At 42.0% G+C, this 14,054-nt stretch overlaps 1 long non-coding RNA gene across 3 annotated transcripts in view; it reads right to left on the minus strand.

The window, feature by feature from the left end:
* Positions 1-13,734, minus strand: part of LOC119140908 — a 56,597-nt gene extending 42,863 nt beyond the window's left edge. Inside the window, exons 1-3 of one of the 3 annotated variants that reach the window (XR_005101782.1) lie at positions 13,460-13,734; positions 10,180-10,337; positions 8,433-8,476 (exon numbers count right to left, since the gene is read on the minus strand). This is a non-coding gene — a long non-coding RNA (uncharacterized LOC119140908). Of the gene's footprint in view, positions 1-8,432; positions 8,477-10,126; positions 10,338-13,459 lie in introns of those variants that run through there. The other 2 variants (XR_005101781.1, XR_005101780.1) reach the window with 2 other exon arrangements.
* Between the last annotated feature and the right edge of the window lie 320 nt (positions 13,735-14,054).

Genomic DNA, 14,054 nt, shown 5'->3' on the forward strand with positions numbered 1-14,054 from the left:
ATGCAATGTCATCTTTCTTCTTCCTGAGTGGATGAACAAAGACCTACTTCCAACTTTAGTTTAGTATGAAATTTGGTTCCCTCCAAAACATTGAAACTAGTTTGCCATGAAAATTTATTCTAGTAGGATTTCCCTCCTCATATTCATCCCAAATAATCAACTCAATTCTCATAAAATGTCATTAGATTTTTCTGGTGTTTTTCACATAGCTCTTCCCTTCGGTTTTCCCCTGCTGATACGGCACTCCACCTAGCAAAACAGCTCGGTATAATCAAACCTCTGACGACTATGCCAGAGAAAACACTGGTAAAACTATGAGCTGATCGATGGCAAAGCAGACCTTCTCCTAGATCTAGAAAAAACACACCTGTGTCTCCAGTTCACAATATTTAAACCAAACCTAAGATTTTATGTTTAATCTCTTTATTAAGCACAAATCTATGTTTGTTTGTTTGTTTGTTTAAAAAAGTTAGATTATGTCCTGGGCCATTCCCAGAAAACTCTGTTGCGCTTGAAACAAAGGTTGAAATTTCTATCATATATTGCATGGTTTAATAAAAGGAACTTAATATGGAAATGAAACAAATCTAGCATTAGAAAAATAAGCAGAATCAAAATCCATTTAACTGAAACCTGAAGCTCTTTATATTTAAATCATAATACACTTACAGTAGCAGCTTCACTAAAAACTGTCCTTGTCAGAGATAGCCCTTTATTCTTTCTTCTATATTGCCTGTCAAGTAGCTAATTCAAGTAGCTAATTGTGAAAATAACTAATCCAACCACTATGTATTCCTTCAATTATGTTCTTCTTCATCCCTTTTCTATTCTTATTTCCATGTATTTTTACATAATCTTTTAATTAGATTATAAGGACAAGCAATGTATGCCAGCACAGAAAATGCCACCTATCTTGGCATTTTTTCAGCAGGCTGTATAAAATGTTGTGAACTTTACCCTTGGTCTTAGACAGTTTGAAACATTTTTTTGTGTAAAAACTATGAGTATGAAGACTCATGTATAAAAGAGGAATATTAGATAGAAGACAATTCTGGTTGTCATAGCCTGAATTCAGCTGGGCAAAACTGGATATGAAAACTCTTGCAAACCTACTCAAAACTATTGGTGGTTTAGTTCACATTAAGGAAGAAAAAGCTAAACATCTATTTCTATGATACTTGGCCTTGAGAGTAAATGTATCACCTTCAATGAATTAGCCATCACTAAGGTTTTTAATCACTTAGTCATGTAGCAGCTGCACGCTTGTATTCTTTCATGAAGAGTGTTACTTTGAAAGAAGTTTCCTATTTTTGCAAGTGAAGAACAAGCATGTTTGATTTTAACAAAAACAAGTAACCAAGTTATTCATCTTCGATTAAATTCTAGGAAGAATGTAAAATCTCCAAGGGGATAAATTTTCTTTAGCATTCTTCCATTATTGACTTAGCAAATTTGTTCATGTGTGGATTGTGATGCTTGCCCCATCTCTCTGAAGACATTAGCTGCAGCACATGAGCACCACTCCGTAACTGTGGGTTTAGCGCCGCCAATGGCCTGAGCCCAGGCTCCATATGCCAACTCTTGTTCCACTGTTTCTTTAGAATATTTTTTCTTGATTGAAATTGTTCAGAAGACAGAGACGGATACCTGTTATGCAGATAGAGGAAAATGGTAACTTTTTGAAAGACTGAAATAGATTAATATTTTCTTCCCCATGACATTCGGGAAATGACTGTAGATACTCCCATTAACTATTGGCATGAGATACTAAAACCTTCCATGGCACTCTTTCCTGCCTTCGAGGTCAGTAGGATTCAAGTTTTTAGCGCCTCCTAGAAAAAGGCCCATAATATTCAATTCAGCATCTGCTAGAATTAACTAAAATACCTCCAAATCTGAAGTCTCTATTCAAATGTCATCATTTACATGAAAAATATGTTTGAAACAACAGCATCATGACTTGTGGAATTTGCAAGCTTTGTCCCACCTTTGCACAGATAAAAATATTAGTTCGATGCCAAAAATAAAGACAACACTGCTAATGAGAATAAAGTAATAGAAAGTAAAATGATCGTATCTGAGATGGAAGCAGTACTCAGAAACTTTAATGTGCTCAATCTGGGGATGATCTCCAGCCCAGATGACTTAAAGAGCTGGCACAGTAAATCATCGGTCTATCAAACAAATAACACAAATATATTATTGAAATATGGCAAATGTGGACATTTTAAAGAAAAACTTAGCAGCCATTGAACCATTAGCTAGACTTGAATAGACAAAGTTTAAGGATAATTTTCAAAGAAAACAATAATTAAGCACATGGACATAAGTGGGAGAACAACTTACAAGAGACAGATCATGTTAGACAAATCTAACATTTTCCTCTGATGGGAAACCTTATGATTTAAGCAGTCTAGATTTCATGTGATTGGACTTCAGAAGTGTTGGATAATCTAACACAGAAAAAAGTGTAGTTAGCTTGGAAAACCATGATATTTAACTAGGAAAAGAAGAGCTGACAGTAAGTTTTCTGAACATACTGCTTGATTATAACCCACAATACTCATCAAGGATTAGAGCTGGAACTGATCTTACTGCTTATTTCAACAATGATCTCTGTAGTAAGTGGAAGGGTACACTAATGAAACGTTCCAGTGACAAATTAAGGGAGGTAATGGCGATGATAGCGGCCTCATACTGGCAGATCTGCTCAATCTGACCAAAGCAATAGAAAGGAGATTAGGTTTAATAATATATAATTAAAAGTATACTTAGTGAGTGATTCACCTCATCTAACGCAGCCATCCAGAAGACAGGTCTCAAACATAGCTAGATAGCGAACCCTCCAGAGAGTGAGTCAGCACAGCTATTCTTGACACCTCTTTTAGAGCTAAGGATCTACACCTGGACGGCTAAGATAAGTCTACCAGTTTGATAATCATAACAAAAAAGCTATAACCTGGAAAACACCAGCTAGAAATAATACAGGAGAATGATCTGGACATACTACTCAATTGTAAGATAATTATCAGTATCAATATGATATGGTTGTAAGAAATCAAAGGGATCCTAGGATGTAATCCAGGTTATTTCTAGCAGGCGTAGGCAACCATTAATTTCATTGTACAAGAGCCTACAAGGACCATATGTGGAATGCTGTATGTAATTCTAGTCAACTTGTTCAGAAAAGATGGATTCAAGATGAAAAAGAGGCAGGGAAGGGCTATTTAGAAGAGAATGGAGAATCTATTGTGTAAGGAACTTAAAATTTATCCTAGCCTGATCAGTAGTATTATCCATAAACAAACTCAAGAAACAAACACAAGAGAGAAAGCACTACTTAAGTTACAGGATGATACTAATAAAAATGTTATCATGCTTATGTTTACATGAGGAATGAAAAAACTTCTTTTTTATTAATCAAAGGACTGAGTTTCTGCAGCAGATTTCCAGAGAGCAATACAGTAAAATTCCATGTAGTTTTAAGATGATTCTCACACTTTATGGAAGAAATTACATGGTGTAGTTTTCTGACATAGTAGTGGGTGATCAAGAAATTTATTTTCCATATTAGAAATAAGAATTTAAAATAAAATTTAAGAATTAGTTGAAATTTTGACATAGGAAAAATTAGGGCATTAAACATTTTACAAAACACACTCAGAGTTATACTTTTCAAATACATCTTTTTATGAAAAGTTATGTTATGATGCTATCTCATAGCTCAAAACTTCTTCCTCTGCTTAAAAAATAACATTTATCTTCAAACATTACAACAGAATTGTATTTGAACTGGTAGTTCTGATATCCATCCAGTCGTATTTATGACTACCCACAATTCCAAATTAGAAGAAAGAACAGAAAAGACATAAAACCCAAAGGAAGAAAAGAACAGTTTGTTTCATACATATACTATGTTGATTCAGTTCCAAACTTACAGAGAAACAACCTCTTTTACCCAAACAAAGGGCTTGGTCCTGCAGAATGACAGCACGTGCAGATTGGCAGCAATGACACTCATCAGCACACTGAATTCATCCAGAAGCCTGGACATTCCACATACATTTTTGAGTGAAATGGACATTTTAGGTGGCATGTCTCATACCAAACATGTCCTACCTTTATTTCTCAGCTTTGTAAGGAAAGCCATAAATTATATTAAGTAGAATATTTTGCTGTACTTTAATCAGCAACCAGATGAATAGCAGTAGACAAACAGTAACAACAATAATGTTCGGTTTACTGGTTTTTCACTAAGTTAATCAGCTATAATACACCTCCAAATAACATCTCCCTATCATTTAATGAAAAAAAATAATTTAAAAAATGTTTCCAGGGGAAAAACATTTTTTTCCAGATGCTGGTTCTTTAGGAAATATTAAAGATACCCGTTGAAATCTTTATAAGAAATTGCTTTATTGCACATTTTGTATTCTTAGCCAAGCTGTCATCACGACCTATGTATTTCTGTAACTACCTACATATGCCCATTTACTTGACTGAGGTAAACGGACAGAACTAACGTCATTGCAGTTTGACTCAAAAAGAAATTTTTACATGACAAACTTAAATGGCAAAAAAACCCCCAAAACATGGAAACCCTCTTTTGAATTAAAAAATAGCATGTATGATGATGCTTTCAATGGCACACTGCATTTTTTACAAAAAATATTTTTGTATGTTAAAATTCACTAATGTGGACTTTCCTCACTTACAGAACATACTGTACAGTCTTATTAAGAACAAAATATCACTGACTACCACTGCTGCCCACGAACACAGCGGCTGGTTACAGCACACAGCATTTCCAGCTGGGCCATGACTGCTCAGATCCATGAAACTGATGATGAGGCTGAAGGATTTAGGAAATCCATCACTAGAAAGGTCTAACAGAGATAGCCCTAAACCCTGCAATTACAAAGGAAGCAGGCAAGAGGAAACCCACTGCCCCTGCAGTGTGCTGGTAGAATGCATGTACGTGCCTACTTCCACTGTGAATGTGAAACATTCCCTGTACCTATTGGCCTTTTTCCAAACCCACTGCTTTCTCCCTAACAGACTAAGGTATTGCATACCCGTTAAAACTATGCAGCATGTCCTAAAATTATGACATTTCATTTTAATTGAAATCAAACATACCCTTCCACTAGAGAATAGGAAAGTAAACCAAATTTTTAATAGGAATTCACAGAAGTACAAAAGAATATTTTTCTCCCTACTATATTATCTTTCCATGTAAACTAGAGAACAAATATTTTTGATGCAATAGATGAAACCTATTCTTAGTTAAACTGTACCAAAATTAAGTGAGGTTAGATTAAGTATTAATTTGGTTTCTTTGTTTCTGTGGAAATGAGACTGTACTGAATATATGTTTACTAAACTACACTACTTATCATAAACCTCACAATATGTACCTATAGATTAAGCTTCTAAAATGAAGCTTCTTAATAAAGGGAGTCTACTCAGAGCCTACTCTAGAATAACTCTAGTGAATATTATTATTTTGGAAGAAGAGTGCTATTTTCAAGATTTCTTTTATATACTGTAAAAATTAGTTCAGATAAACCAAAAAGAGACACCTCTTTTCTGTGAAGAAGCATCCCTGAAGAATGTGATTCTGGTACCACAATTCTTTAGAGTCACATTCTGCTTTACTCTGAAAAACATTTCCTACTTACATAAATCCTAATATGATCTCTCAGAATTTCCATCCAAACTTTCAAGTTATTCTTTCCAAAACCAGCTATGTCTGAGAAAGGAAGAAAGGTGAAGGCACCAGTTTTGTTTCTGTGGACGAGCTGAACATAATGAGACTGCTCAGGAGCTGTACAAGGTCAGACTTCTGCCAGCAGAGAGGCAGTAGCTGGTGAGGTGCTGATATCGTGGCAGTCATGATCTCGCGATTTTCTGGGTTTCAAAGAAATGCTGTGGACAGAGTGCTAGTAATAGCTGGGTGGGACAGCGACAGATACCCCACTGGTCAAATAATTTTCAATCCTGCAAACAAGGAAATCACCCATCTCTAAAACACCTTTCTAAACTGGACAAGGCAACGCACGCTGACTGCTCCCTAGGGTGGTTACATCAAAAGAGCATTACCTTCAACTACTTCTTGCTAAAATGAAACTGTTTTGTGGGAAAACATGGCTCTGAGCCAATTAAAAGCTCAATTGCTACTTGTTAGATGTTAGAAAATAGATTGCATAGCTCACAACTGTAATTCTGAGCATACACTCAGAACTTCAGTTAGCAAGGTTAACCAAAAATTAGGTTTGGGGGAGGTTTTCACCCTCTCTGTACCTTCCTCTCAGGAAAACACGAAGTCTTATGATATTCTTACTGATCTTGGCCAGTCCATGATACCACCATTTTCCACTATATTCCTGTAATGCACATTTTTCAGTCCCCAGACCTCATACTGCAGTGCAGATCTCTTGTGACAGAAACCATAAGCACAGATTTCAACAGTCATTATGAATTTCTATAGCGATGTTTCCCAAAACTACTGACAAAGCACCACTGACTTGTACAACCTCCTCTGATCAGAGTGTGCTGGACTCCGTTAAGCTTGAAGAAGAGGTGTAAAATCCTCAGCTTTAAAGAAGTAAGGGCCAGACCTTGACAAATGTTTTATTCTTTGCTATTAAAGAAACATTATTAAATATACAAGGGAAACCAATACATTTCAACTGCAAAACAACGAGAAGAATAATGTTAAGGGAAAAAGCTGATAAAGAAATGTCACGTGTAGAGTGCTGAAGTGTCATAAGACTTCAAACAAAGTGCCAGAGGTACAGGTGACAAAAGGACTGGGGACAGGACACTCCAAATACTCCTGAAGACATCAGTAAAAGCATTTTGATCTGCAAAGGCCAAATTTCTTCCTTCACTTCATCCCCTCAGACTTCTGTCACTAAAGTTTGCAGCAAGGATTTTGAGGTTCTCCTTAGGAAATGTCTTGGTTCCTTTTTCTTTGTCCCCTGAAGTTTTACCATGGTGAAAGTTTTCAGTCCTTACTTAAACCTCCCATTTGTTCTAATGACAATTATGACCCAATGACTATGGGATTTAACTCCTAAAAATATTTACACAATGGACTACAGATTCAAGGCTCCTTGCAAATGTGGATGAGGCCATACATACTTGTGAAGCAGAAGAGACTTAAAAATGCCTATAATTTTAAAATAAACTACAAACTATATAAAACATAGATATTTAATGATATAATTAAGATTATTATTTTTTTTTGCGGGAGGAGGTTGGAGGAAGCAAACAGTTTAGTGGTTAGGGGGGTTATTCTATACAATTTATTAAGTTTGACTTAGTTCCATCCCTGCTTCATTGCAAAGACTAACATGGCAGCTCTGGATCACATCTCTTTAATCTACAAAATTAGCAGGAGAGAAAATTAATTAGACTATCTTGGCCCCATCTAGTCATCTCCGTTGCCTCCACCTCTTCTCAAGGGTGTGCCATCACAGATGTCAGGAGGCACACTGGTACCGTCAGATAGTTCTAGAAACCTTTCATAAGCTTTATTTATTTTTTTCTTCCATTCCCACCCCCCGTTTGGTGTTGAACAAGTTCCTACCTCATGGGATGCCAGCAGGGTTTGGATGGTACAGCTCTGAGGCATGGCTGAGGAGACAAGCTTGGTCATCCACTATGCTCCATCAACTATCTGTGACCTCTGAGTTGAGGCTCTACTCCCTGGCTCTAAGGGTAGCATTGTTACCGAAATCTCGGAATGAAGAACTTATCGACACCAATGTGATGTAGATAAGCAGACACTTCTTTATTGACGGCCGGGTGCGTGAGTGAGTCCTCTCACGATCAACGCACACCAGGTCTCAAAATCAGACACCATATATAGAACTTATTCATACATATTCATTAAATATTCATGAATAACCATGATATTTCCCATAAATCATTAACATATTCTCCTCCTATATCCGATTCTGCGCAGTAGAGCTTAGAAAGGTCTAGAAATGGGTCTGGGGTACGATTTGGGTAGGTGGTATATGAGTCGGTGGTCGCGATCTCCCCCTGCCGGAATTACCTTTTACTAAAGTTCACAGTTTCTTGGCAGGTAACTACAAGCTGTTCCAGTCGACTCTCCCCAGTTTCCATTAATCTCATATTCTGACATTTCAATACACCTCTGCGTACAGAAGACTGGTCAAATACAAAAAAAAACTTTCAACCCTAGAGTTATTACCTAAGTTTTAACAATGGTTCCAGCCCCTTCTTCTAGCCTTGATACAGGACATACAGATGATCTCATAGCAGCTTTTACTGTGCAACTATAAGTTTCATTAAAAATATTTCTTATCCTTCTATTTTTCAATTTTATAAAATGATTTTATAAAATCAATTAATCAATCAAATAAAGTCAAACAATCTTAACTTATTAACAAATCGATAACAGCATGGCCCTGGGCACAGAGACTATTCTGGTCTATTTAAGCAGCTGCAAGTGAAAGAAGAGAAATAAAAATTTTTACCAGTTTATAATTCACCCATCCTGAATCCTGACACATCTCAAACACTGAGGGTGTTAGACTTTCTCCCAAAAAAGACCAGTAGTAACTTTTTCACAGGCATGTGTTGTCTAGCCTAAAAATACATGCCACTACCATCTCTGCCTGGAACAAACACTTCTAAGGCTTTTTCTTAGAACAGCTCTGCAATACCTGGACTTCAATTTGGTGACGGGTCCCTAAATTTACTACTGCTAGCTCACTGACACTCCCATGGACTCTCAGCACAGTCACACACAAGTGGTGAGTTCACATACGGTGAAGCTTCACAGAGCACAGGCTGGGCATCCAGGAGTTAGACTATTTTAAAGAAACTCATCAGGTCTTATTTTCTTATTCCTGACCTTGCAAAAACTATCAACTTTCTTTTCTATTCTGGTGGTTCAGCACTCAAAATCTAAAACACCATTATGAATAAAGTGAAGTGTAATATTTTATAGCTCTGTGTGGCCTACAGTCCCCTGCCCATTTTCAGTCTTAAAGAGTAAATAAGTGAAGAAAATACGGAGTTTTTGAAAATTACCACTCACTACACATTACTTAAAACATAGCTAAGCAAAGAAAGGCAAGACTTGTCGTAGAAGGGGTCATTAGCAAAAATGTTGTGGTTTCAGCTTCATTCCTTTAAAAATAACTCACCAGGAAAAAAGCTCAGAAAAGACCTCTGTCTTAATTATTGTTCTGTCCCCACCATGGCTCTTTCTCTTTTTATCTGCTTGTGCAAAGCCATCACACAGAGAACTTGCTGAGCAGCAGAGCCTGCACCCTTCTCCCTTGCTCCTGGGCAGCCACTGCACTGCTGGCAGGGCGAAAATACTGCTGCGGGGCAAGATGCAGGATGGTGCTGCATGCCCTCCATCACGGTGGAGGGCCCACTGAGCCCTGTGGCTGAGCATGGCCAGGAAAGCCCTGGGAGAAGAAGCATCTCACAGACAAGTCAACACAGAGAGCCAGGCAGCAGCAGCCCTTCCATCAGCACCGCTTGTGGTGTTGGACTGGAGAGCATCAACACCATAGCTGCAGCCAGCTTCTTCAGCATACATTTTTGACACAGACATTAATTACTTCATCACATGCCATTTTCTTCCAGAGGACCCCTGCCTGGTCCCGTGCATGGAGCGGATCGTGCTCACTGAGCAAACTGCCATGCAGCCGCTTGTTTAGTTGCTGTCATTTGGTGCGTGGCCCTAGGACTCATTAATGGCACCATATGCAGGCTGTGCATGCCATGCCGCCAGAATTATTAATTTCCACATGGGTTCTTCCATTGCATCAGTTATTGTAGCAACACAGCACTTTGTAACATTAATCAATTTATTTTCAAAATAGTCTGATAAAATTTCCAAAAAGCTTATCTGCAAATCCATAAAGAGTATCCACTGAACATGTGCACGCTCAACTTTTTCACAGCTTTATGATAAGGCCACATTTTGATGGATTTTTATAGGAATGAAAAAGGGCACAATCATAGCCCCAAATTGGAACAAAATGCAGTCTAGTACTTTACTACCCTGCTATTAAAATCTACAGACAGGGTGAAAACATGTCTTTGGAGACTTACAGTTAACGGACACATTCAGGAACCTCAAGATGTGAATCTTTATCGAATGCTCATACTTGTAACACCGCTTACCATGTTAACAGAGCACTTCAACTAACATCGCGTGGTTCCAAATTGCTTCACGTGACTTCTGAGGTGGGAAAAGGCCCAATTGCCAGCAGCCCCTCTCAGTCCTCAGCAACATCTGCACTTGCGAATTGTCCATACAAAATTCTGTGGCACGCTGAAAACTGAACATATGGGGACAGTATAAAATACAGCAGATTAAAATTGCAAAATAAATAATGCTGGGGCAAGTAAAGCAGTTGTGCTATTCCTTTTCCTATTTAATTTAAAAACAAAACACCATAGCCCATTATTAACCGTAGCTTCTGCATTAATTTTCAGTCTGCCAACCTAGTGTACTCCAGAAAGACAAGGTCTTGCTACAGAAAGTAGCTTCACTTGTGTTACTATGTGTGAAGTCTTATGTGTCATCGTAAATTTACATTTTGTGGTTTATTAATTTTTCACTGTTGTGAGGTGAATAATTATATTTACCTCTATTTTCCCTGAAAGTAGTGCATTTTTATATTACTTTAATACCACTAATGCTTCAGTTATTGCTAATATTAAAAATGGATTTCATTAAGACTTGATTAATCCAGAACTAAAACATGGTTGATATCCGAACAGGCCAGGCACAAATCAAGTGTAATTTACATCCCTAATTACATTAACAATTTCTTTCTTCTGAAACACTGAAATGACACCCCGGTATAATCATGATGAAGAGCAGCAGCAGGCCAGGAAATGTAGTAAGCTGAACCAAGGTACATGCTGCACTGAAATAGCTGAGTGCAACAGACTGAAATGGTACCCAGGAAGCATCTGGAAATTGGGGAAGGGGGCTGGGACAGGCCTGCACGGTGTGATTTCCAAGATTCCCTGGCCCTCAGGGGGAACATGTCCTGCGGGAGGGCCTGGGAGCCCTGCAGCCCCGCCACCAGAACACCGGCTGCCCAGCTCTCCTCTTCCTTCCCGGGTGTGGGGAGCAAGGGTCGTGCAGACAGGGGCTGACGAGGCCCTGCTCCTCCTGGTCTAATCTCAACTAACGCTTCATTTCTTCAGTGGCATCCAGAGATCCTAGATGTGTTACTGGGTTAAATAATTAAATAAAGCCTTGTCTCCCTCCTCTCTGGGCTCATATAGCTTTTTTTCCTCCAGTTTTCTCTGCACCAATTCACTTTGAGGGAAAAAAAAAAATAATCTGCATTTTAAACAATAAGCAATTTGGCACTGGCCCTGCCTTTTCCTTTGTACCACGTATAGCACTAAGACCACTGTTGGCGCCAAGGGAATAACAACTCAGATGGAAAAAAACCCAACTTTAATAATGGAGGGAAATGGCTGCGCTTTGAGCCCCACCAGCCTGCCAAGTCCCCCGACGCCCAGCTCTGGGGTACAGCAAGCAAGCAGCCCTCACCACCAACATCCTTGCCCTGGGTGTCCCCATGCCAGCCGGGGCCGAGGGCACTGCGTACCTTTATGCTACCACCAGGCATGGCCGCTTCACTCCGGCGGGCTCTGCCATCTTTCACCCTCCAAAAGCCACCCATGTCCCTCTGAGGGATGGCACCCTGGGGCTCCCACCGCCCCAGCTGCTGGTGGGCTACCGCCTGAGGGGAGGGCAGGCCACCCCGGCCCCCACCTGCGCAGGAGCTCCATTTTGGCCCAGGCCTCGTGAGGGGATATCTGAGGCAGGCGGTGCGTCGTCCCCTGCACCTCAGCTCCTGGGCCCTTTGGGACCTTCTGGAAGGCCCCAGGCCTCACTTGTGAGGTACTGACCTTTCCCTGAGGAGAACCGTGCCCTTCTTCCCCACAAGCAGAGCGCATTGCAGCTTTGCGAAGCTGTTGGGAAAGGGGTGCTGGGCAGGCAGGAGCGCAGAGAGGGGCCTTCTTGTTGGGAAAGGGGTGCTGGGCAGGTGGGAGCACAAAGGGCTCCTTGATGGAGCTGTTGTTGGAGGCACCAAACACGACCCTGTGTTCTGTACCACTGAGAACAGAAGACTTCATCATGACCTCCATGAGGGCCAGCAGCTCAGCCAGAAGCGGGATGAACTGGTGAGTACTCTCTCTGAAGTGTTACTCTGCGTGAGAAATGGCAGTGCTGGTGGCTTTGGGGGCTCCTGAGAGAGGGGTCTATTGGGGAGGGTTACGGGCAGCTCTGATCCCAGAAACGAACCCAGCCTCCAGCCACGGAGGGAGGCTACCCCTCACCCAGGCTGGCTTCCTCACAGCTACATGAAACGGCCACGGGAGAACACCCACGAGGGCAGGGCCACCCCCGCCCTGGCGGCCACCTTAGCACCAGCCTCTCCCTCAGCTTCCAGGCCACACCAAAGGCAGCCTTGTTCACATCAGTGTGGGTCCCCGAGAGGCCAGCTGCTGAGGCATGGCTGAGGGGGGACCAGTGCTGGCCTGGTGACATTTTCACAGTTAAGGGCTGTCGTGTATTTTTGTATTAGACCGTATGTCTGCACTTCGTGCCCTTTGGAAAGGCACGTTAAGTCATTTCTGTTTTTCTCTCACCATTTCACCATGGGGTGCAAATAATGTGTCCTTGCTATTGCAGAAGAGTACACTCACCCGAGTGTACTGCAGTGTGTGCATGGCATGCTGTGGGAAGGAGGACACTTCCCAGTCCAGGAGAGGATCAGGGGAAGATACACATCAGTGCAAATGAGGCCTGGGATCTGGAAAACTGAAGTTTTATAGGAGGTGTATGTGCAGCTGGTATCCCCCACGCATGCCCCAGTGACAGCAGCCTTGGCCATGCAGAGGCACGGGACCACAATGCTGCTTTCCCCACGGCAGGCACCGTCAGTGGCCATCCCCCACGCTACTTGGTGCCATCCTACCCGGTCCCCACAGCAGTGTGGGTGCCTTCCTGCTTGCCAGTACAAAAGGTCTCAATTTATGACATCTTTGCTTTTTTCTATTACTGCTTTTGGGTTTACACTTTTATCTCTAGGCCCAGCAAAGTAATGCAGGTGCAAAGCCTCTCATTCATCACCGAGTGTCTCTCACCAACCTTGAGGAAGCCGTGGAGGGAAAGAAACGGGGTCCACGGCCATGCAGAGCAGCACTCCACTTGCTATTTCTCCGAACCTCTTCCAGACCACGGTGCTGCGCTGCGTCCCCACCTGCACAGCCCACTTCTTGGGTCCCCCCCGCGCTGGTTCCCTTTGCCCTTTCCCCATTCACTTCTGCATTTTCATTTTCAGTCACCGTTTGAACACCAGCACAACCGTGTGCTCTACCCCATTATATTAAAAAAAAAACAAACAAAAAATAACTAAAGCACACCTACCCTGCGGATCCCACCGTGCGGCTCTCAGCCATGCAAACCTCCTCTCCGGCTCCTGAAGGAGGAAGGGGGGCGGAGGTGGGGCAATACACGGAACACGTGGGCAGACGCGCGGAGCGGTGCGGAGCGGCCGAGGGAGCGGCCAGGGAGCAGCGGGCCCCTCTCTCTTGGTCGAGTCGCGTCATGCGTCTGCTTGCTTGCTTGCTTGCTTCCTTCCTGCCTGCCTGCCTGCCTTCTTTCCTTCCTGCCTTCCTTTCTTCCGGCCTTCCTGCCTGCCTTCCTGCTACCCTTCCTTCTTGCCTTCCTTCTTGCCTTCCTGCGTGCCTTCCGGCCCTCCTTCCTTCCTGCGTGCCTTCCGGCCTGCGTGCCTGCCGGCCTTCCTGCCTGCCTTCCTTGCTGCTAGCCTGCCTTCCTGCCTGCCCACCTTCCTGCCTGCCATTCGGCCTTCCTGCCTGCCTTCCTGCCTTCCTTTCTTCTGGCCTGCCTGCCTGCCTGCCAGCCTGCCTGCCTGCCTGCCTGCCTGCCTTCCGGCCTTCCTTCCTTCCTGCCTGCCGGCCTGCCTGCCCGCCTTCCTGCCATTCGGCCTGCCGGCCTGCCC

The sequence above is a fragment of the Falco rusticolus genome, chromosome W (assembly GCF_015220075.1).
Source record: "Falco rusticolus isolate bFalRus1 chromosome W, bFalRus1.pri, whole genome shotgun sequence".
NCBI classification, from domain to species: Eukaryota; Metazoa; Chordata; class Aves; order Falconiformes; family Falconidae; genus Falco; species Falco rusticolus.